This window comes from Microcaecilia unicolor, chromosome 11 (genome assembly GCF_901765095.1).
Source record: "Microcaecilia unicolor chromosome 11, aMicUni1.1, whole genome shotgun sequence".
Taxonomy (NCBI): Eukaryota; Metazoa; Chordata; class Amphibia; order Gymnophiona; family Siphonopidae; genus Microcaecilia; species Microcaecilia unicolor.
In genome coordinates, this window is record NC_044041.1 from 167288321 (window position 1) to 167312050 (window position 23730).

General features: G+C 43.0%; 1 pseudogene; it reads right to left on the reverse strand.

Moving 5' to 3' along the window:
• LOC115481002 overlaps positions 1 to 23730 on the reverse strand; it is a 469054-nt pseudogene that overhangs the window by 320703 nt on the left and 124621 nt on the right.

Consider the following 23730-nt stretch of genomic DNA (forward strand, 5'->3'; position numbering starts at 1 on the left):
GATTTGTACCTGTCTTTCTCAGGGCCCAGACCGTATAAGTCTGCCCAGCAGTTTTTCCCGCCTCCCAACCACCTGTCCCGCCTCCCATCACCGGCTCTGGCACAGACCATATAAGTCTGCCCTCCCCTATTCTCGCCTCCGAACCACCAACCCCTCTTCCCCCCACCTGCTCTGCCACCCAATTTTAGCTAAGCTTCTGAGGATCCATTCCTTCTGCACAGGATTCCTTTATGCATATCCCACGCATGTTTGAATTCAGTTACCGTTTTCATCTCCACCACCTCCCGCGGGAGGGCATTCCAAGCATCCACCACCCTCTCTGTGAAAAAATACTTCCTGACATCTTTCCTGAGTCTGCCCCCCTTCAATCTCATTTCATGTCCTCTCGTTCTACCACCTTCCCATCTCCGGAAAAGATTCGTTTGCGGATTAATACCTTTCAAATATTTAAACGTCTGTATCATATCACCCCTGTTCCTCCTTTCCTCCAGGGTATACATGTTCAGGTCAGCAAGTCTCTCTTCATACGTCTTGGAACGCAAATCCCATACCATTCTCGTAGCTTTTCTTTGCACCGCTTCCATTTTTTTGACATCCTTCGCAAGGTACGGCCTCCAAAACTGAACACAATACTCCAGGTGGGGCCTCACCAACGTCTTATACAGGGGCATTAAAACCTCCTTTCTTCTGCTGGTCACACCTCTCCATATACAGCCTAGCAATTTTCTAGCTACGGCCACCGCCTTGTCGCACTGTTTCGTCGCCTTCAGGTCCTCAGATACTATCACCCCAAGATCCCTCTCCCCGTCCGTGCCAATCAGACTCTCCCCACCTAACACATACGTCTCCCTTGGATTTCTACTCCCCAAGTGCATCACTTTGCATTTCTTCGCATTGTTAACATTTTTACCCCAACAACTTTATTGCCCTACAATTCAATCCACTTTGCTTTTAGTAAAACTAAATGTTAGAAAATGACTGTCACTCATGTGAGTGCGCTTGTGAGAGTCATTAATCCAGCATAGCTGAAAAGGTTTTCAACAACTGCACTAGCAGAAAATGGATTGTTTAGTCTAATAAAAAATTCCTTCAAAGTTGGTCCGGTTGCAATATTACCTATGTCTTTTGACTAGGTCTGCATGTTTTAAATCAAGGGAATCTCTGAAACATTTGACTTCCACATAACAAAGAATACTTTATCATCTGCAACAGAAGTAGTTCTATCTAATTCATCACTTGCATCTTCACCTTCATCTCCATTATCATTGTCATGCTGTCCAATTACAAAGAAGGTTTTCACAAAGTTATTCTAATAATTTTTCGTCTGACAGCAAATATCTTTGAGAACTGACGCAAGAACGTCAGATGTGTGGGAACCCTTTAGTCATAAGGTCAGACAAGCAGACTTCCTCTCTAAAACCTATCAATCCAATGGACAGTCACTCCAATGATAACTTTTCCATGGGATGACCAGCAGCCTGTTGTGGTAGATATATGTCTGTTCACCAAGAACTGCTAAAAGCTTCCACTTTAAAGTGACCCAACTCATCACTGTCCTGTTTGGCTGAGACCAGTAACTGATTCAAATACAGGCAACTCCACTATTCTCATAGGCTACTGAACAGCAAAATTTAAGGTGAGTTGATCCAGCATTTTTGTGACTAGCAAAATTCTGTTCAGAGTTTTGCTGTTTAATTTGGTTGCCTGTGGAATCATCATTCACATCCTTCTTCCACTTCTGCTTATACTTTTTACTTTTAACTGCAAGCATCATATGTAACTTTAAAGTAGTAAAAAAATGGTGAAATTATTACTTCAGTAAAGGTAACAAATGTTATCCTCTACTTCTTTACAAGTAAAAGTAACACAAAAAAAATATATTTAAGTACAGTAACTAGTTTCATTTACTTAGTTACTATACAACATTGCATTTTTGCAAGCGATATTGCTGAAGGGCTGTCTGGTAAGGTTTGCCTGTTTGCAGATGATACCAAAATCTGAAATAGTGTAGATACCCCTGATTATATAGATAAAAAGGAAGGACCTAGCAAAGCTTGAGGAATGCTCCAGAATTTTGCACCTAAGATTGAATGTTAAAAAATAAAGGCTCTTGCATTTGGGCTGCAAAAACCAGAGAGAACTGTACAGTTTAAGGGGTGAAGAACTTTTGTGCTCAAAAGAGGAGCAGGACTTGAGTGTGATCATATGTGATTATTTTAAGGTGATCAAATAGGTAGAAAAGGCAACAATGAAAGCTAGAAGGATGCTTGGGTGCATAGGGAGAGGAATGGCCAGTAGGAAAAAGGAGGTGATGATGCTCCTGTATAAGACATTGGTGAGACATCATTTAGAATACTGTGTACAATTCTGGAGACCTCACCTTCAAAAAGATATAAACAGGATGGAGTCAGTCCAGAGGGTGGCACTAAAATGGTCATTGGTCCTCATTATAAAGCATATGGGGACAGACAAAGATTTCAATATGTATACTTTGGAAGAAAGGTGGGAGAGGAGTAAAGAAGAATAGAATGTTTTGTATTTTTGGGGGGGAGGGGGGGAGGAGGGATCTTACCGGCTATTTGTGACCTGGACTGGCCACTGCTGGAAACAGGATGCTGGGCTTGATGGACCTTTGGTCTTTCCCAGTATGGCAATACTTATGTACTTATGATAGAGACATTCAAATACCTATGCAGCATAAATGCACAGGAGGCGTCTCTTTCAATTGAAAGGAAGCTGTGGAATGAGGGGGATAGGATGAAGGTGAAAGGGGATAGACTCAGAAGTAACCTGAGGAAATAATACTTCATGGAAAGGGTGGTGAATTTGTGGAACAGCCTCCCGGTGGAAGTGGTGGAGATGAAAACAGTATTGGAACAAGTACATACTAACACTAATGGGGGTGATAGGGAGAGTAGATGGCATGGATGGGCAGACTGGATAGGCCATATGGTCTTTATCTGCCTACATTTTTCTACGTTTCTATGTCACCAACATCATGACCACCTTTTACCCTATGGACCTGATATTCAGCTGCTGGCGATCAATGTTTTGCTGACTGCCACCGGTGTTAAACCCAGGTATTCAATGTCGGGTTACGTTCGGGTACTGGCATTGAATTTCCGGGTTTCCAGAGCCGGCTACCATGTAGCCGGTTAAGTGTGATATTCAGCACTTAACCAGCTATAAGATAGGACTGACTATTTATGTGTTTAACCTGGCTGGTGAGCTGCTGAGTACTGGCACTTAACCGACCCAGTGCCAACTCTGCCCCTGGAATGCCCCCAAATAGCCGGTTTTCAGTTTGTTGCTACCCAGTTATTTTCAGCTGCCCTAACCGGTTAAGTGCCACTGAAAATTAGAGGTTAGCTTCAAACAGGCGATTCACCTGGCCAGGAGCTGTTTCTGGCCAGTTAAATCACTTTGAATATCGACCCTATATTTATACTAAATTAGGAAAGGCTTGTATGTTAAATTTAGAAAATGAGCTCTCTCTAAAGGAAGGACATTCCAAAATGTTGGAGCTAATAATCAGAAGGTGGACTGGTGTTGGAATCTACTCAAATTTCAGAAGGGAGTAATTGCTAATAGATGTGCCTTAGGTTGACCACAGTGGCCAGAATGAGGAGTAGGGAATCACTAGGAAATTCACAGAATGGAAAAGTCCTGTGTAAAATATACAATGGGCCAGAACTAGAATTGTAATTTACGATATGACACTGGAAGCCAGTGGTGATCAAAACAAAGGGGGGGGAGGTGGGTGTGACATGGTTATTTCATTTTGCATTACAAAGTAGTCTAATGGCTCAGTGTGCAGCAGCGGCTAACAAAGCAAATAGAGTATTAGGAATTATTAGGAAAGGAATGGAAAACAAAAATGAGAATGTTATGATGCTTTTGTATCGTTCCATGGTGCAACTGCACCTCAAATACTGTGTGCAATTCTGGTCACCGCATCTCAAAAAAAGATATAGTGGAATTAGAAAAAGTACAGAGAAGGGTGTTGAAAATGATAAAGGGGATGAGACGACTTCCCTATGAGGAAAGGCTAAAGTGGCTAGGGCTGTTCAGCTTAGAAAACAGATGGCCGAGGGGAGATATGATAGAGGTCTATAAAATACTGAGTGGAGTGGAACGGGTAGATGTGAATCGCTTGTTTACTCTTTCCAAAAATACTGGGACTAGAGGGCGTGCAATGAAGCCACTAAGTAGTCAATTTAAAACTAAATTGGGGAAAATATTTCTTCACTCAAGATGTAATTAAACTCTGGAATTTGTTGCCAGAGAATGTGGTAAAAGCAGTTAGTTTAGAAGGTTTAAAAAAGGTTGGGATAATTTCCTAAAAGAAAAGTCCATAAGCCATTATGGAGGAGTGGCCTAGTGGTTAGGGTGGTGGACTTTGGTCCTGGGGAACTGAGGAACTGAGTTCAATTCCCACTTCAGGCACAGGCAGCTCCTTCCGACTCTGGGCAAGTCACTTAACCCTCCATTGCCCCATGTAAGCCGCATTGAGCCTGCCATGAGTGGGAAAGCGCGGGGTACAAATGTAACAAAAATAAATAAATAAATTATTAAGATTGACTTGGGCAAATCCACTGCTTACTTCTAGGATATCAAAAAAATTCACAGAGTATGTGCATGCAAATATAATAGTCTTAGATAATTCTAGACTAAAGTGAAGGAGAGTCTCATATACAATACTCAGTAATATTGCTTTCACTCAATAGGTGAATACATTACATGTGTTCATGTTATAATCATAGACTCGACCTCCACCAACCCAATTACAATAACAGAAAAGACTTGCTCTGCTTTTTTTATATATATATGTATTCTCCAAACACACTGCACTTATCTTAGGCAGATTGGTGCGCTCTTGAAACCCAAGAGGTAGTTTAAACCAGTGGCATACCAAGGGGGGGCGGTGGGGGCGGTCCGCCCCGGGTGCACACCGCTGGGTGGGTGCTGCTCGCCTGTCAGCTCTTCGTTTTCATGCTCCCTTTGCCCCAGAACAGGTTACTTCCTGTTCCAGGGCAGAGGGAGCATGCAAACGAAGAGCTGGCAGGCGCGCGGCACCCTCCCCCCCCCCCCACAGCGGCGTGCACCCGGGGGGTGGGGCGCATTGGCAATCCGCCCCGGGTGTCAGCCCCCCCCTAGGAACGCCACTGGTTTAAACCAGTGCCGTGCCATTCAAGAGGGCTCTTAAAGACTGAATTAGATAAGAGCACAGAAAGAAGAATTTACTACTGAGGAAATATAAGGGATAAAGGCTAGCAAGGTGCATAGGATAACTCCCAAAGAGCAAAGTGCTGGTTTCATAGGAATTTTGGAGTTTGCCATAGATGGCAAAATGTAGGGGTCTAAGATATCCAAGGAAACCAAATGGCTTCACATTTCTGAGGAGTCAATAAAAAGGTTATGAAACTTAGTTCAGCCACAGATTTTATCCAAAGAGAGGTTGTACCAGACCTGGAATTCTGAGTTCCATTCAGAATGGGAAATCCTTTTTATCAAAGGAAAATCGAGCCAAATGAACCCGATTGACTTCTTTGACTGAGTGACCGGAGAACTGGATCGAGGGCATGCACTGGATGTGATCTACTTGGATTTCAGCAAAGCCTTTGACATGGTTCCTCACAGGAAGCTTTGAACAAAATGAACTGGCTGAAGTTAAAACCCAAAGTAATGAATTGGAATAGAAACTGATTGACTGACAGATGACAAATGATGGTGGTGGTGAATGAATTTCATTCTGAGGAAAGAAAAGGGAGTAGTGAAGTGCTTCAAAGATCGGTACTAGGGCTGATTCTATTCAATATAGTTGTGACATTGCTGAAGGGTTAGAAGAAAATGCTTGCCTTTTTACAGAGAACATGAGGATTTGCAACACAGTGGACACCCCGGAGGGAGTGGACAACATGAGAAGTGATCTAAAAAGATTAGAAAAGTGGTCTGTTTGGCAATTTAAATGTAACACATTGAAGTGTAGAGTGATGCACATGCAGTGTACAAACCCAAAATAGCTGTATTTGCTAGTGGATGAGATGCTGATAAGCAAACACTGGGAGTGGGACCTTTGGGGTGATAGTATCAGGCTCTCAAAAGAAATAACTGCTGGTATTCCACTAATGGGGACCACTTCAGCTATGTTCTCCATGCATGACGTAGCTAAAATTTGGGAAAGAGGAACCTGGATTATAGCTACGTCATGCAAGGTTCCATGTTAGGAGTCACAGACCAAGAAAGGGATCTAGGTGTCGTTGATATGTTGAAACCTTCTGCTCAGAGTGCTACTGCAGCTAAGAAAGCAAATAGAATGTTAGGTATTATTAGGAAAGGAATGGGGAAAAATGAGGATATTATAACGCCTTTGTATCGCTCCATGGTGCGACTGCACCTCGAATACTGTGCTCAATTCTGTTCGCCGCATCTCAAAAAAAAAAAAAAAAAAAGATAGTGGAATTAGAAAAGGTGCAGAGAAGGGCGACGAAAATGATAAAGGTGATGGGGACGACTTCCCTATGAGGAAAGGCTAAAGCGGCTAGGGCTCTTCAGCTTGGAGAAAAGGCAGCTAAGGGGAGATATGACAGAGGTCTATAAAATAATAAGTGGAGTTGAACGGGTAGATGTGAAAAGTCTGTTTACGCTTTCCAAAAATACTTTAGATTAGGGGGCATGCGATGAAGCTACAATGTAGTAAATTTAAAACGAAAACAGAGAAAATATTTCTTCACTCAACGTGTAATTAAACTCTGGAATTTGTTGCCAGAGAATGTGGTAAAGGCTGTTAGTTTAGCAGAGTTTAAAAAAGGTTTGGACGGCTTCCTAAAGGAAAAGTCCATAGACTGTTATTAAATGGACTTGGGGAAAATCCACTATTTCTGGGATAAGCAGTATAGAATGTTTTGTACTTTTTGGGGATCTTGCCAGGTATTTGTGACCTGGATTGGCCACTGTTGGAAACAGGATGTTGGGCTCGATGGACCTTTGGGTCTTTCCCAGTATGGCAATACTTATGTTCTAATCTTCTATAAGATCTTTTTAAAGAAAATAGTTCCTCAGTAAACCAAGGAGAGGCACTAACTTTTTTTTATTCCTTTTTTTCAATGGAGTAATATCTAAAGTGGAACCACACTGCTTATTCTAATGGTCCCATAACACAGCAGGATCATTATTAACTTGATGCAAAAAAAAAAAAAAAAAAAAAAAAAGATGGATATAAGGATTTCTCCTTCAATTATGCCTCTTGAATAATGAACTTGATCAGACTTAACAGTCTTAAGAATTCCTCTTACTAAGCTGTGGCAAATGGGGGCCTGTGCTAGCGTCAGAGCGTTTTTGACGCGCGCTGAGGCCCCCCTTTTACCGCAGCGGGTAAAAGGCTGGCCGTTTTCGGGGAAAAGAAATGGCCATGTAGAAAGTGAGATGGTGGTAAGGGCTCCTGCACTAACCCGACGGTAACCAGGTAGCACTGCCGGTTAAGTTCCAGAGCTACAAAACAAACAAAAATTACTGTAGCACCGGAAATGGAGCATGCTGGAGGTGCGAATTACTACCAGGCTCCTGCAGTAGCTCTGGATTGGCACGCGGCAAGCCTGTTGCTGCATGCCAAAGGGCCCCCTTAGCTACTTGAGATACATATTTCCAATATATAGTAAATTCTAGTTTAAGATGGTCAGACTCCATTTCCAATCTTTGATTTGCCAAAACACTCGAAAAGACATTTGAAATAAGAAAATAGATCCTATTGATGACCTTTTTCATGCGTAACGCAATAATCTGGTTTGACAAATTCAATACAATTTTTAAAAGAAAATAATACGGAAGCTGCAACATCGCTTTCCTGGTAATGTCACCTACTAAAAGACAAAACCTTCTTTCAATGTTTCTTGTAAAGAGGAATTTTCCATCTTAAAAGAAAAAAGAAAATCTCTAATTCAGGGAAATTAAAAGAATTACAGTCAAAAAGTATTTGTAAATCACAGCTAGTCCTCCACCTCTACAATTATGATGGTGCATATGTAATATTTTATAACCTACTGGACAAACCTTATTTATTATAAGGTCATATTGAGACTGGAACCAGGTGTCAACCAGAAAAGTTAGACAGGGCACCCACCCAGTCCCTAAGGAGTCAAGCCTTATTGCCTACACACTGATCTCCACAGGCAGGTCACCACTGAAACAACCCTCAAATGCTTAAAAAAATAAATACTACTAACCATTTCAATAGCACTTCCAGACATACACAATGATGTACACATTATACGTAAGCACTTTTTCTGTCCCTAGAGGGTTCACAATCTAAGTTTTTGTACCTGGGGCAATGGAGGGTTAAGTGACTTGCCTAAGATTACAAGGAGCTGAAGTGGGAAATCGAAGCCAGGTCGCCATGATCAAAGCCTGTTGCACTAACCATTAAGCTACTCCTCCACAGGCTTGTTTCTTGCCAGAAACACAGACTCCATCTCCCTCTACCATTATTTAAAATATTAAATCAATCATCTGGAAAAGGGCACAATGAACAAGATGATCAAATCCAAAGAGGACTCAAAATAGTCAAAATACAAAGACCTTGCATTTAGCACATGGGCTCAGGCAGGATTGCGCACGTTAGGACAGGTTTGGGAGAATGGGGATATGACTCCTTTTGTAGTTCTACAGAAAGAATATGGGCTACAGGAGAGGGATTTAGTATATTATTGTTGCCTTCGTAGTTTCCTTAAGAGGGCGCGGGATGAACTAGATTTGACAGACGTCCATGGAGTTAGCGTTAAGGGGAGGAGGAGGTAAAGGCAGTATCTCACGTATCTACCTGGCTCTGCTGGGCCGCACTGATCCTCAGGTGCTGTGTCATACTAAATGGGAGGGGGTACTGCAGACCACACACACCAGGGCAGTGTGGATGAAGAATTACAAATTCCTGCTTAAGCCATCCCTAGCACAATCTGTAAGTGAAAATGGTTTTAAAATGCTCTATTGGTGGTATTATACACCCCTAATAGGTTACAAAAAATGTTTCCTGGGACTTTGGGGCAGTGCTGGCGAGGCTGTGGTACATTTTATCACATCTGGTGGGAATGTGCGAAAGTAAAGATTTATTGGGACATTGTGGGGAAGCTGGTTGCTCAAGTTCTCCAGAAACCATACCCATGTGCGGCGGAACACTGCCTTCTCCACTTCAGACCAGTGACAATTCCTGTTGAGCATCATAGATTGGCCACCCAATATTTTGTGGCGGCAAAAATAGCGATTGCACGAGCCTGGAAACAAACAGACTTGCCGGATTTACGAGTAGTAACTCAGAAGGTTGATTACCTATACCAGATGTCGAAGTTGACAGCTATGAAAGAAAGGATCCATGTTGAAATCTGCTAAAACATGGCAGTTATATGAACAATTTAATGAACAGAATAATTCACCACCCGGGTAGGGGGGAGGGGAGAGGGTAGGAGACGAATGGGGATGGCCTGTGTTAAGTTTATATGATTATCTGTATAAAGTTTAAGTTTTGGCTGTATTTGGCTTTGGTACAAATAAAAATCCTAAAAAAAAATAAAAAATACAAAGACCTTGCCAAACAGGATGAGCTTCTAAGGGCTCCTTTTACTAAGCGGTGGTAAACCAAACACGGGCTTACCGCTCGCTGTAACAGAAGTACCGCCAGGCTACCATAGCAGCCTGGCGGTACTTCCCATCCCTACCGTGCTGTCAATTCTGGTGCTACAAAAAATTATACGTACATAAGTATTGCCATACTGGGAAAGACCAAAGTACCATCGAGCCCAGCATCCTGTTTCCAACAGTGGCCAATCCAGGTCACAAATACCCGGCAAGATCCCAAAAATGTACAAAATTTTATACTGCTTATCCCAGAGATAGTGGATTTTCCCCAAGTCCATTTAATAACAGTCTATAGACTTTTCCTTTAGGAAGCCATCCAAACCTCTAACTCTGCTAAGCTAACCCGCCTTTAGCACATTCTCTGGCAACGAATTTTTGTAACACCGGTCTGTACCCAGCAGTAATTGGGCAGTACCGCACGCTGCCTGGTTACCACGGGAGCCCTTACCACTACCTCAAAGGGGGGCAAGTAAGGCCCCCCCCCCCCCGAAATAGATGCACTGCAAGTGATTTACTTGCCACCAGGCTATTTCCTGCAGGAAAAATGACACCTTTCCTTTTTCCAGCTGCAATAAAAAGGGGGGCTTCGGCTGCAAGTGTAAAACGCATGCTGATGCCAGCGCCAGCCCCCTTTTGCCGCAGCTTGGTAAAAGGGGTCCTTAAATGGCAACTTAAATTTAATGTGGACATGTGCAGGGAAAAGTAATCCTAAATGTAGCATACAATGATGAGATCTTGGTGAAGACTTCAATAAAGTCCCCTTTTTTGAATGCCATTGATGTAAGGACCCCCCCTTTTTTTTTTTGTCTCGTCCACTGTTGAGCATTTGCTGTACTGTATCTGTGTGTTTGTGGTGTTTGTTTTGTTACACGAGATCCATATTAGAATTTACCACATAATAAAAAGGATACTGAAGAAATTGTGAGCAATATGTTAAAATTCTCTGTTCAGTATGCAACAGCAAAACAGAAAAAAAACAAAATATGAATTATTTAGAAAGGACAAGACACAATGAAGAGTTCAAAAGGATAAGAGGACACTGCTCTCAGAGGCCTTCAAGCCTATTTTCAAAGCAAAAGCCAATGTGCATATGGGAAAGTACATATACGGTTTTCAAAATGAAATCCCATGCATATTCTCTCCCTCCTGGTAGTGCATGCAAATTTATTTCACGCACATTTGTTGTGGACAGGGCTTTTTTTTGAGGGGGAGTACTGGCACCTTTCTCACTGTCTGCTAAAACTGACCTGTGGACCCCAAGTTTTAATGAAAGAGCTCAAGCTCTACACACCAATTCTGCCTTGTCATAGATTCTGTGACTGGTTGTAGGGGGCCTGGCTATTGTGGAGTGGGTCCCTCAGTGATCACCCCACCCTTGAAGAGTGGCCTAGCGTTTGAGTACTTGCTAGAAAAAACACACTGGCTGTGGATGTCCAAGGACTGGATTGAGAACTCCTAGTTTATACTGATCTGTTCATATAAATAAAGATTGTTCATCATGTATCTAATTTATTCTTGTACAGGGAAATGGGTATTTAGGAGGGTCTCAAGAATGAATAGCCCCAATGAGCTCCACGTGAATTACTGTACTATGTCAGTACTGCAAGGAACAGATGGTCCTTAAAATAAGTCTCCTCTTGCTCAAAAGAACCCCTTGTGTTAAAATTACTTTGGGAAGTAACATCTCAGCATGACTCTTCCCCCCCACCCCCACCCCTGTTCTCAGTCCTGGCTCAAGTACCCAAAGAAGTTACATGATGGTAAATAGGGTGTTTGCCTACTGTGCCCATGATCTGAGTTGAAATCCCGCACTTGGATTTCCATCACGTAGCTGGACGGGCCATCCATCCACTTCTGGTCAGTAAATTTGAGGAAGGCAAAGGCAAACCACCTCACTAATATTCTGCCAAGAAAACATCAGCAAGTGGCGACCCCCATAATTGGTTTGTGATTTGGTACTTACATAAAAACATAAAAGAGTAGCCATACTGAGTCAGACCAATGGTCCATCTAGCCCAGTATCCTGCTTTCCAAACAGTGGCCAAGCCAGGTCACATGTACCTGACAGAAACCCAAATCGTGGCAAAACTCCATACTACAAATCGCAGGGCAAGCAGTTGCTTCCCATATCTGTCTCAATAGCAGACTATGGACTTTTCCTCCAGGAGTTTGTCCAAACCTTTTCTAAACCCAGAAACACTAATCACTATCACCACATCCTCTGACAAAGAGATCCAGAGCTTAACTATTTGTTGAGTGAAAAAATATTCCTCCCATTTGTTTTAAAAGTATTTCCATGTAACTTCCTCAAGTGTCCCCTAGTCTTTGTACTTTTGGAACAAGTTAAAAAAAAATAAAAAAAATAAAAATCAATTTACTTAATTGTTCTATACCACTCAGGATTTTGTAGGCCTCCAACATTTCTCCCCTCATCCATCTCTTTTCCAAGCTAAAGAGCCCTAATCTCTTTAGCCTTTCCTCATACGAGAGGAGTTCCATCCCCTATATCATTTTGGTTGCTCTTCTTTGAACCTTTTCTAATTCAGCTATATCTTTTTTGAGATACGGTGACCAGAAATGAGTGCAATACTCAAGATGCACCATGGAGCGATACAAAGGCATTATACTATTTTCGGTCTTATTCACCATCCCTTTCCTAATAATTCCTAGCGTCCTGTTTGCATTTTTGGCTGCCGCCACACACTGAGCAGAAGGTTTCAACGTATTCTCTACAACGACACCCAAATCTTTTTCTTGACTGCCAACTCCCAAGGTGGGCCCTAGCATCAGGTAACCATGATTCGGATTATTCTTTCCAACGTGCATCACCTGCATTTGTCCACATTAAATTTCATCTGCCATTGGGATACCCAGTCTTCCAATTTCCTAAGGTCTTCCTGCAATATTTCACAGTCCTCACATGTTTTAACAACCTTGAATAGTTTTGTATTATCTCACTCGTCATTCCACTTTCCATATCATTTATAAATATGTTAAATAGCACCGGTCCCAGCACAAATCCCACTGTTTACCCTCCTCCATTGAGAGAAATGACCATTTAACCCTACCCTCTGTTTTCTGTCCATAAACCAATTCCTAATCCACACCAGAACCTTGCCACCTATCCCATGATTCTTTAATTTTCTCAGGAGTCTCATGAGGAGCTTTATCAAAAGCTTTCTGAAAATTCAGATACACTACATCAACTGGCTTACCTTTATCCACATGTTTATTCATGCCTTCAAAGAAATGAAGCAAATTGGTGAGGCAAGACTTCCTTCGACTGAACCCATGCTGACTGTCCCATTAAACCATGTTTGTCTATTTGTTCTGTAACTTTATTCTTTATAATAGTTTCCACTATTTTGCCTGGCACTGATGTTATTGCCCGGCACCGATGTCAGACTTACCGGTCTATAATTTCCCGGATCAACCCAAAACTCTTTTTAAAAATCAGCGTCACATTGGCCACTCTCCAATCTTCAGGTACTACGGCCGATTTTAACAACAGGTTACATATTACTAACAGCAGATCAGCAATTTCATGCTTGAGTTCTTGGAGTACCCTTGGATGTATGCCATCCGGTCCAGGTGATTTACTACTCTTTAATTTGTCAGTTTGGTCCAGTACATCTTCCAGGTTCACCGAGATTTTTCAGTTCCTCCACATCATCACCCTTGAAAACTATTTCTGGTACAGGCAGATCTCTTACATCTTCTTCCATAAAGAGAGAAGCAAAGAATTCATTCAATTTCTCCGCTATGGCCTTGTCCTCCTTGAGCACCCCCTTTTGCACCTTCGTGATCTAATGGTCCCATGGATTCCCTCGCAGGCTTTCTGCATCTGATGTACCTGAAAATGTTGTTACTGTGAGTTTTAGCCTTTGTGGCAAGTTTCTCTTTATATTCTCTTTTAGCCTTCTTTATTAATGCTTTGCATCAGACTTGCCAGTGTTTATGTTGCTTCTTATTTTCTTCATTTGGGTCCTTTATCCATTCTTTGAAGGCAATCTTTTGGCTGTAATGGCCTCTTTTACTTCACCTTTTAACCATGCTGGCTGACGTTTGCTCTTCTTTCCACCTTTGCAAATACGTGGAATGCATCTGGACTGGGCTTCCAAGATGGTATTTTTGAATAACGTCCATGCCTAATTAATGTCCTAACCTTCGCAGCCATTCCTTTTAGTTTCTTTTTAACCATTTTTTCTCATTTTATTAGAGTCACCCTTTCGAAAATTAAATGCAGTAGATTTCCTTTGCGGGTTCATCCCAGATAGCAGCTCAAATTTAATCATGTTATGATCACTGTTTCACAGGGGACCCAACACCACCACCTCTTGCACTATGCCCTGCACACCACCAAGGACCAGATCCAAAACGGCTCCCCCTCTTGAGGGTTCCTGGACCAGCTGCTCCAAGAAGCAGTCATTTATTACATCTAGAAATTTTATCTCCCTGGCACACAATGATGTAACATGTATCCAGTCAATATCGGGGTAATTAAAGTCACCCATTATTATAGCATTGCCCAATTTGCCAGCTTTTCTAACCTCTGTAAACATTTCTTCATCCATCTGTTCGTTCTCTCCCGGCGAACGGTAGTATATCCCTAAAAGAATACTCCTTCCCTTCACACATGGAATTTCTATCCATAATGATTCCACGCTGCTATGTGTGTCATGTGGAATGTTTATTTTACTTACCCTCTTTAACATATAGTGCTACCCCCCTCCAATTTGATCCTCATCTATCATTGCGATACAATTTGTATCCTGTTAACACAGTGTCCCATTGATTGTCCTATTTCCACCAAGTCTCTGAGATGCCTATTATATCTACCTCATCATTTAGTGCTATATATTTTTAAGTCTCCCATCTTATTTTTTTAGGCTTCTAGCATTTGTATACAGGCACTTCAAATTGTGGTTTTTCCTTTGATCTACAAGCTGTTTAGAATATGAAGGGGATAATGTGCATCCTTTATCCTGTTTTCTCACTAAGCACATCTGGCTTACTTTCAGCACTGTTGAAACCTCTCTACTGGGATTCCCTAAATATCCTGTTTCAATAGTATCCTTCAAGGACGCGCCACACTGAACCATGCGCTCCTGCGCAACTGTCAGCTTCCTCCCCCCTGCCCCCCATTCTAGTTTAAAAGCTGCTTTATCTCCTTTTTAAAAGTTTAGTGCCAGCAGCCTGGTTCCATCCCGGTTAAGATGGCGCCCATCCTTACATCAGGAGACTATCTTTACCTTTTATGATGAGCCAGTAAAATGGATTATGGTCCCTTAGTTTTCTGCAGGATAAACTGACTGACAGAATAGCCAAGATGATGCTCTGTTTAGACACTGCAGTAGAAAGCAATACAGGACATCTGGTTCCAGCTTTCCAGGTGCAGTAGGTGCTTCTGCGCCCCTAATATTGAGCAAACATTAACTGTGTCCAGGGAAGGGTATAAGTGCAGAGAGGTTTCCCACTCCCATCATACAGCCAACTCAATTGACCCCTTTCCACTAATTATTGCAAAGGATCGCTGCCCTGGGATTATTGTCTCCACCCCTTTTCCAGCTGGATGGCTGAATGGCCTTGTTCCACAAATGCAGAGCCACATCCATTTGATACTGTGCCCCTAGCACTGTAAAGACCATGATGGAAGGCAGCTTTTTACTTCTGTTCAATAATGATTCAAGTCCTGGGAATCAGAAGAGAGGGCATTCTGCCATATACCTCACAAAAGGAGACTACAAATGTCACAGTAGGATTGGTTTACTCAGCTAGGAAGAGAGAATCATTTTTCAAAGGAGAATTCAAGTCCCAGGCAACCCCTTAACAAGTCACGTTAACTTCATTTTAATACCCAGCTCTGCTACAGACTCTGTAAGCTTGAGGGCAAGAACGCTTACCCCGAACGCCTCCAAAACCTGCCTACCCAGTTACAATTTGATAATGATAACATTTCCTGCACCCCTTCACCATTTCAAAAACTCGTGGAGTATGGCTTACAAGAAGATGGGGCCAGTCTGCCCATGCCAGAGGTGACAGTACATAACTCCTTCAGTTTTATTTTGGATTTTCCTCACATTTTCAGTAGTAGCTCAAGGTGAGTTACACTCAGGTACACAAGTTATTTCCCTGCCCTGGAGGGTTCACAGTCTAAGTTTGTACCTGAGGCAGTGGAGGGTTAAATGAAAGTGACTTGTCCAATATCACAAGCAGCAGCAGTGGGATTTAAACTGGCTTCCTCTGGATGTCACGCCCAGTGCTTTAACCACTAGGCTACTCCTCCACTCCAGCTGAATGTGGGACACTGATTTTTCTATTGCATATGTTCTCCATATGCAACAGAAAACAAAAAATCAAAACCAAGGAGAAATCTTATCATTTGTGATGGTCTGGCGACATCAAGGATGGTCCTTTAATCACGCCTGTTTCTCTTCCAGTGTAGCAGGGTTGCCTGCGACAACCAGCCTGGCTCATCTCATCAAATGCAGGAGCGGAATCTGGTAATAGCTGAAGCAGCTTCAAGCCCCTGAACCTCAACTTTTCCTCCCCAGATGTTATTTCAATTTTGCCATCCGGAGATTACAATCCCAGGCTGACCTTTGGAAAAAGCCTTCTGAAGCTTTCTATAATGCAAATGACAGATCCCCTTATACTAGCTGCCATTTTAGCCTGTCTGGTAGCACCAATCCCAGGGGTGCAATTAAAGGCTGAAATTTCTGAAAGAAGGGTCAGAGTGGGGCTGGAGAATTACAGGTGTTCTGGGTGCCATGCTACCATGCCTTACAAAAAGTTGTTTTTCCCCCAAAAAACAAGCTGGAGCATGGAAGACTGCTAAAGTATTTAGAAATTAAAGCTTCCAACCCTTTAAGAGGCGTTCCTTGGGTCCAAGCCCAGAACTGAGGATACAGCAGCTCTGATCATGCTAGATTTATGATGCTATTGAAAACACTACACATGCACACACACATCCTATTCCAACCATCCACAATTAAAGGCGTCACATAATACAGCTGCAATCTATATATCAGGACAACACACAATGTCCTTTATACCCAGAACAAGATTAGCTTTACGGCAAAAAAGCTGTGTCCCAAGTCCCCAGTCTCTTATGTCAGGAACAGCAGCCAAAAATAAAAAAAATAAAAAAAAACAAGAAAAAACACTTCAGCTGCAGAACTCAGCCTGGTCTCAAATATTTAGCTATCTGTTACAGGGAAGATGCTGCAATTTTAACTGTTTGCAGTGTTATGGTTGCAAATGTCTGGGGAGATATCCCAAAGCAGCCCTAGAGGTGAGGGACAATGTTTGCCATGCTCATGAGATCAAGAAGGGTTCAGCTTCAACAAGGAGGCACAAGCCAGGAGAGAGAAGGAAAACACCCCGAGCATCTCAAACCTTTAACAACGGGCAGCAATCAAGAAGCTATGAGAGATGACTGTTCAGGCACCAAGCCTGGATCTCTACTGTGATTGTGCAAGAATAGTGAGTCGGCGTCAGCGTGTTCATGTCCTGTATGCATCATGAGAGAATTTATCACCCATACAGCTCCTTGGCTAGGCTGGAATTTAGTTGTTAGTAAGTTAAACTGAACAAAATGTGACAAGAAACTAGCTAGTCTAACAGGAGCTGCACATAATGTGGCAAGACTTGCTTATCCACTCCCACTAAAGCTGAAATCATTTCCCTGCACCTTTGACTTCAAGTGCAAATTTTCCTTAAGTTAGTCACCCTTATTTTCTATCTAACTCCTGTTACTCTGGCTTATCTGTCTAAGTTCCATCTCCGCTTAACCCAATGCTGTCTATTAAACTTTTTTATTGCGTATTGTGTTGACATTGTAATGTAGCACACTATCAGGCTTATTTTCGAAAGAGAAGGGCGCCCATCATTCGACACAAATCGGAAGATGGGCGTCCTTCTCACAGGGTTGCCCAAATCGGCATAATCGAAAGCCGATTGTGGGCATCCTCAACTGCCTTCCGTCGTGGGGATGACCAAAGTTCACGGGGGCAAGTAGGAAGTGTAGCAAAGGTGGGACTGGGGCGTGCCTAACACATGGGCGTCCTCGACCGATAATGGAAAAAAGAAGGGCGTCCCTGACGAGCACTTGGACAACTTTACTTGGTCCATTTTTTTTGTTATGACCAAGCCTCAAAAAGGTGCCCGAACTGACCAGATGACCACTGGAGGGAATCGGGAATGACCTCCCCTTACTCCCCCAGTAGTCACCAACCCCCTCCCACTCTAAAAAAAAAAAAACTTTTAAAATATTTTTTGCCAACCTCAAATGTCATACCCAGCTCCATGACAGCAGTATGCAGGTCCCTGGAGCAGTTTTAATGGGTGAAGGCACTTCAGCCAGGCGGACTCAGGCCCATCCCCTCCCTACCTGTTACACTTGTGGTGGTAAATGTGAGCCCTTCAAAACCCACCAGAAACCCACTGTACCCACATGTAGGCGCCCCTTCACCCCTTAGGCTATGGTAGTGGTGTACAGTTGTGGGGAGTGGGTTTGGAGGGCTCAGCACACAAGGTAAGGGAGCTATGTACCTGGGAGCAATTTATGAAGTCCACCCTAGGGTGCCCAGTTGGTGTCCTGGCATATGAGGGGGACCAGTGCACTGCGAATGCTGGCTCCTCCCACAACCAAATGGCTTGCATTTGGTCATTTCTGAGATGGGCGTCCTCGGTTTCCATTATTGCCAAAAATCATGGACGACCATCTCTAAGGACTACCTAATTTCTCGATTTGGGCGTCCCCGACCGTATTATCAAAACGAAAGACGGACACCCATCTTGTTTCGATAATACGGGTTTCCCCGCCCCTTTGCCAGGACGTCCTGCGAGGACGATCTCAGGAAAACCTGGGCGCCCCTTTCGATTATGCCCCTCCATGCCATACCTCGAATTGATATTTGAATATTTTTACTGCTTTAATTGTCTGTTGCCTATGTTTGAACTATTCTTGTTGTACAGTGCCTCCCTTGGGTGAATTTCTTCAAAAGGTTGGTAAATAAATCCTAATAGGTAAATTAATAAATAAACTAGAAGGTGGTCTAGTTAGTATTTGTACTCCACAGGCACTGAAAAGTGGCTGTCAGCATTCAAATGTGAGCTGGTTCAAGCGGGGGGGAGAGAGATCTGCAAAGGCAGCACCACCACACACCCAGACACCTGAAACTGAAAGACATGAAGCAGCTACTCAAATTCCAGCTGCCTGAATCCCAGCACCAGGTTAAACAAACAGGACGTTTCCTCTCGGATCCACCAACGATCACACCTGTGATCTGCTGCAGACTTCAAAACAGCCCTTTTCATCTACGCATCTTTCTGATCCTACAACCCCACCTACTTCCCCCACTAACATCTGGCCAAAATTAGAGGGTCACCACTCTTCAGGGCTCCCCTGGGTCCCTGCTTAGAAGAAGGGGAAGGAGACATACTCACAGACACGGAAGCCTGTTGCACTCCCCGGGTGGGGGCTCTCTCCACTGTACAGGATGGTCCTGTTGCCCTTCTCACAGTGATTCACACAGCGATCCCCGAAGCAGTGCACCTTGCACACCATAGGTGTAAACAGCACCTTCACCATGTCCGTGCCGATACTCTGGTTGGCAGCTGGGAGGAGAGCGGAGGAGAGGGTGAGGAACAGGAGAGTCAGTTTTACATCCATGGCGGCTCCCTGCCTGCTTTCCCTGCACACACACACACACCCCCTTTTCCTCCTGTGCTCTGAAGGCTGGGAAGCAAAAGTGAGACCCCCTCTGGGAGTGAAAAACCCTATACTCCCTCCCCAAACCACGTTCAGAGCTAAAGTCTGAAAAAAAATAAGCTGGCTGGGGAGAAAGCGTGCCCACACGGCTAATTGAAAGCAGTGTACAGGACATGCACTGGGCATGTCTCCAACAACAATGTTTAAAAGGGATCAAATCCATTAGTAAGGCATATTCAAAATGTTGCTTTTGGTTTAGGAGGGAGAGCGGCGGAGGTGAAGGGGATAGATCCATGCCAGTACCTATAAAGCACCCTAAACAAGGGGTACAGACCGAAAAATACATAAAACTGAGATGCTGTTACTTCCCAGAAACAGGAAGACCTTATTTTAATTTTTTTGTGGCTTATTTAAGTGGGGGTTTTTTTGTTGTTGTTCTCAAGATATGGGGAAGATCATTTGGTCTCCTGTGAACAAGTTGCACATCACAAAAAGATATATAAATAAATAGTTCTCATCAATTTAAGACTTTAAAGTGTTGGAAGTTTTTTGTTCTAGTTGAGAGTTACAAGGACAAGATAGCAATAACTAGATTGGAAGATATATAGAACCCTGTACAGTTACAGAACAATGGTTCTTATTAACAAAAGTGTCAGAGTACACAGCACTGTACAGTCATAAAACCATGACTTATATAAAGTACAGTGTACATGGCACTGTACTGGCTTCAGAGCTGTGCAGTCACAAAGTGGTAATCCTTTATAACACTGTCAGTGGTAACTAAAATTCACATGTTAGCACCTGCCATCAAGTAAAAGGAACCAGTGCTGGGGACAGCTGTAACCATCCAGATCAGAAACAGCAATTGCAGCCTGGGCCAAGGGCCATTGGTGGTGGTGGGGGGGGGGCAGCAGACTCAGAAACCAGGGAAGCCAGGGTTCAAATCCCAGCACTGCTCGTTGTGACATTGGACAACTTACTTAACTCTCCATTGTCTCAGGTACAAACATAAGCCCTCTGGGGACAGGGAAATACCCAATGTACCTGGATGTATTATTTATTTATTACATTTGTATCCTGCACTTTCCCAATAAAAGCAGGCTCAATGCAGCTTACATAGTAATAGGTAACAGAATTTTGTTATGTAACCTTGAGCTACTACTGAAAAGGCCTAAGCTAAATACAAGCAATTCAAAAAGGCCTAGAACCAGAAAAGGCTGCCCTGGGAAGCAGTAGTGTAGCCACAGGGGGGCCTACCCCCCATACCTAGGCCTCAGGCCCCCTCCAAACATGCAGCTCCTGTTAAAAGGCTGGTAGAGATGCTGAAGCCCCACCAGCCAAAGAAATTCTTGTCAAGTTTGCTCTCCTCCCTCCTCACACTGCTACAGTACAGAAGTAATCAGGGGCATGCCTTCAGCCAGCATCAGCAACTGGAGGCATGACACCAACTTGCACTGCTGCAGTACAGCAGAACAAGGATGAGGTTTTGCTGGCATGGCTTCAGCATCCCTACAGGAAAGGTATTATTTTTGGTGCACTGGTGGGGGGGGGGGGGGGGGGGAATGTGTTGCTCCCCCCCCCCCCCACCCAGAGTCAGCGGTGTACCTTCCAAATATGACTCCCGGGGTGTTCAGCCCACACTGCCCCAGCCTAGGTACACTAGAGCCCCCAGTCCACCTTTGGGCTCCCCCCCCCCCCCCCAAATCAGAGGGCTGGCTCCACTCCTGCTGGGAAGGAAGAATAGCTGCTGGAGTGGGAGTAGAAAACAAAAAATCAATTCCTCCCCACCTTTAAGAATTTTGGTTGGTACTCTACGTTTAAAAATTTTTTTTTTTTAATTTTACACCCTGCCAGACACAGCCCTGTATATTTATGCAGGTCACAGTGGTGTACAATATAAAAATTAAAAAAAAAAAAAAAAAAAAGAGTAGTTAGCTATTAGTTATAAAACGCTATCTGCATACACAGTGCTGCACAGGCCCAGAGTAGCAAGTACTATTTATGAAGGGTCAGCAGTGTACACAGCCTTGTACAGTCACACAGCAATGATTATTTATGAGTTCATGTCAGTGTACATAGCCCTGTACAATCGAAGTAGTAAATATTTATATAAAGTACTGTCAACAGACACAGCGCTGAACAGTCAAGGAGTGGTGAATCCTTTTCTACTTGCACAGTTTCCAACCTCTAAAGCTTTCCAGATTCATTATGAAGCCTCTCTGTATTGTAACAGCTGTTTCAGCGCTTATAAAAATGTTTCCCCCAAAGAGGGAAAGGCTACAGCCTGGCTGGGCTCAAACTGTAGCCAGCTATGCCAGCCTCGGAGCTGATGGATGTGAGGGGGGGGGGGGGGGGTACAGAGACAAGATGATCAAGTTATAGCTAAGCCAGGCTCAAGGACAGCATGGACAGGCTTAGTAATATATATTAACCATCTTTATGAAAAGGCAGTGTACAGCAGGTTATGGCTTGACAAAACATTATTAATGCTGTTAACATTTTGTAACATGAATAGATGTAAGCATAAAATACAATCAATGAGGTATACCTGGAGATAGTAATTTTTACTAGGATTTTAATTTGCCTATCATAAATCTGCAAATTAAATTCTGGTAATAGACACTATCAAAAATCTACATATTAAAACAGCACAATAGAACACTCAGAAATATGATAAATGTCAGCAGAAAACAAATACACCATAATTGGGAGCAAGCAAGAACATTTATATAAGTAATGTGGTACTCATATTTTTACTGTTGTAATTATCTATTGTTCATGTTTGATTTACTCTTATTGTACATTGCCTTGAGTGAATGCCTTCAAAAAGGCAGTAAATAAATCCTACTAAATAAAATAGTACAATATAATACAATGAAACATCGTAAAAAGCGGCACAGTAGAACATTCATATAAAAGATGCTCACAATACAATGAAATCTTATATCAGCATGCATTAGAATTTAGCTTAATTAAAAAAAAAAAAAAAGTCTACCAAGTGTCCAAAACAGAGGTATCCTGGCCCACATTAGGATCGGAGATCAGTTTAAAGCAGATTTATAGAGCAGAGCTCCTCCTGCTGGCTAACAGGGTAAAGCCAGGACTACATTAACCTTATCCAAAAAGCCTGAAGTCAACAGTCCCTCCATCCAGTCCTCAGAGAAACTGTTGGTGGCTAAACATGGTTACTGTGCATCCAGCTCCTTTTTTTTTCCACCCACAGCCCCTCCTGTGGGTATTTTCTGTATAACCAGCATAGCTCTGCTGAAGGATGTCTGTTAGCCATTATGGTAATGGATTACCCCACACAGTGTGCAGTTAAGTACAACAGCAACTTCCATGGGTGTGTGAGAGAAAGAAGAGGGGGGGGGGGGGGCGGAAAAAACACACGTGTGAAGTCAGAGTACATGCGAGCCCAGCGGTTCTTAAAAAGGGTTCTCACTTGCCAGTTTGAGATTCCTTGGGTGGAAGAGCAAAGTCAGCCCCCCTCATTCTACTCCTAACTGATGGCTGTGAAAGAAGTGGCCAACTGGACAGAAGGAGCAGGTTTCTCTCTGCTGGGCCCAGGAGTCCCCCCCCCCCCCCCATTTGACTGCTGGAAATCCAGCATCTTATGGAAGTCTCACACACTGGGAGTCCCCCTCCCACAGGGAAGCAGGAAAATGTGCGTCTAATAGTGTCAAAGTTGTTTGGGGATAGGTATGATACCTGTTGGTCTTGCAAGTCTGTTGTGGGATCCTTGTTTTACATGTAGTTTGACTTAGTGGAGCACATGATATGGTGCGGGAGGTAATGGTGCTGGGGCCACTTGATAACAGTGATCATAATATGATCGGATTTGATATTAGCTTTGAAGAAAATCAAATACATTAGGGTTTAATTTTAAAAAAAAGGAGACTATGATAAAATTAGAAGAACAGTGAAAAAAAAAAACAAACTTTGAGGAGCGACTGCGAGGGTCAAAAATTTACATCAGGCATGGATGCTGTTCAAAAACACCATCCTGGAAGCCCAGGCCAAATATATTCTGCATATTAAAAAAGGAGGACGGAAGACCAAACGACAACCGGTGTGGTTAAAAAGTGAGGTTAAGGAAGCTATTAGAGCTAAAATAAAATCCTTCAGAAAATGGAAGAAGGAACCGACTGAAAATAACAACATAAGGAATGTCAAGTCAAATGCAAAGCGCTGATAAGGAAGGCTAAGATGGACTTCGAAAAAAAGATTGCGTTGGAGGCAAAAACAGTAACATTTTTTAAAGGTATATTAAAAGCAGGAAGCTAGCAAAAGAATCGGTTGGACTGCTAGATAACCGAGGAATAAAAGGGGCAATCAGGGAAGACAAAGCCGTGGCGGAGAGATTAAATGAATTCTTTGCTTTGGTCTTCACC